Raw genomic sequence first — 2,310 nt, 5'->3', positions numbered from 1 at the left:
AAATTCTTGTGCGAGAATATTGAAATGTATATGCATCCTACCATTTTCGACACATACACTTCGAGGTTGATAAGAAAGGAACAAATTACGGCTTTCAAGAAAGTTCGTGACACTAAGCACCTTAAACGCTCCTCAGAAAATCAATTTCCTATTTATGCAATATCCAAACGTTCACCTATTTTCTAAGCACTCAAACAGTCTACTATTATCAGAGGCATAAAAGCAGTGTTGTTATATTTATGCCTCCTTGCGTCTTTAGTGATCTTGTTGTAATTAGTTTATCTACAATTAATGTTTTGCTACCAGTCATAACTGATATTTAAGATTATTATTCCCTAGTTTATGCATATTGTATAACGAATGGCACTCTCGAGGTGTATTGTAGTTTAGTAAATATAATTTTAGTACTTGTTTCTAGTGATTACGCTGCGACATTGTGACAACATGTTCAAATTTTAATTAGTGCTTTTGCAAATGCCATTATGGAAACCGCTTTGCGAATCCTATGCCACAATTGCATGTGATTTACCGAAAGAGAGGAGGAGTTGAAAAACACATTGAGCCCAGCCTTCTTGGATTTCCAGTGTATACTGTGAGCCAAATAATTTATTTTTTCAACGTGCTTCTTAGTAACAACAGGCGTTACAAGACTGTATATGCTTCGCTATTTGATTTCATTAACATCTCGCTTAGTTGAAGCCGAGGTACGAACTGAATATATCGTCGAAAGAACGAGTACGCCCAGTATCTGCATATCTGTATATGTGTGCAAGTTCACTTATATCAAAGAAAAAAAGAAACGTATCAACAACATAAGTATCCATATGTTCGACAAGAACTAGGATACGCATGGCGCGTAAAATTCTACATCGCAAGCACTTCATAGTTCTAATAGACCCTGAAATTTGTACAACTCATTTTGTTCGATTATATTAGCATCACGTTCGTTTATTCATTTCAATATTACTGCTGGCTAACCCCAACAAATGTGGTTGTGACAAAGTGCTTTGTGTCGTGCAAAGTAAGCAAATCTGAAAACAAAGGTAAAACCAAACAGAACAAGGAAAACGTATCAATAGTGTCAGACTACTTCAGATATATATATATATATAATCGGGCAAGCCCCAGCGAGCCCACATTTTCCTATACGCCGAAGAGCACACGTCGGAATCCATTTCCAAAAGTCACCCAAATCGAAATATCTCGGGCGATGCCGCAGTAGATATTTGCGTTTCTAATCCACCGAACGCTCTTCTCGACCCGTGCACTTTGAAAGCGCGCATTCCGCAAACCCAGCGGCCTGCGCAACCTCCACTGCGAACTGATTCAGCCAGGAGACAAAGGCGGGTGATATGCAGCGAGGGTCATTTTCCAAGTCAGTGGTCAGCGAAACGCTATCATTCGGTCAGTGGAGACACGGGTTCGGTGATTCGTAAAGTCGTGTGGAACGCCAGGAAGAGGATGAACGGGAAGAGGATGACTCATGCGACCAGAAAGGCAGTATATACTATCTTCTTCCTGCTTACTCCCTTAATTTAACTACACAAACACTCCCCACATGACATAGCGAGAGCAACAGTACAAAGTATTGCTCCGACCAACAAACGGAGAGATATAGTCTTGAGGGTGGCTTCCAAGATCTTTAACGAAAGCCCATGGGACGCTCGATTTCCGGAGCGCTGTTCTAAGCCACGGGCTTTTCTTGTTACGAATACTATAGCGACAGATACCAGAGGGATATGGCTATGAAGGCTAGGCGGAACAGCCAGTATGGCTGTTTAGCCATCACGGTGACGATTGGTAATACACAATTTTTTTTTCATACTTCTGGCTTCGAACGACTTTCTTGAAGTAACCAGAATTTTGTTTTACGCAAATGGGGACCATTATACATCCGCTAATTGCTGCCATTGGATCGTTTGTTACTGCAAACAAGTTCACGCATGCAATGTCCTCTTTTGCATGATATTGACTTATTGCAATTCGTCAGTTGAAATCTAACGCTCTGTCCTGTCCTTTCTTTTATATCCTCTAAAGCTTTTCGCACTAGAAACTATGTCGCAGCATAAATTCTACAGATATTTGGCGGGTCACAAATTGTTCCCGAATGCAATAGATTAGTGTTGAATATTTCTCTTACTATCATGGTATATAAGACAGCAGGACTGTGATGCTTACTTCTGAGTTTGTAAGAAGTGCACCAAGTTAACACTTCATCCCATTCGCGTACCGAATTGGAGCCGTTTACCATTCACTCTTCCATTAAAAGACCTCGCGTGCTTACAGTGAACACACAAAAAAAGAATAACT

The sequence above is a fragment of the Dermacentor silvarum genome, chromosome 11 (assembly GCF_013339745.2).
Source record: "Dermacentor silvarum isolate Dsil-2018 chromosome 11, BIME_Dsil_1.4, whole genome shotgun sequence".
In the NCBI taxonomy this organism is placed as follows: Eukaryota; Metazoa; Arthropoda; class Arachnida; order Ixodida; family Ixodidae; genus Dermacentor; species Dermacentor silvarum.
Note: the sequence above shows the minus strand (reverse complement) of the source record.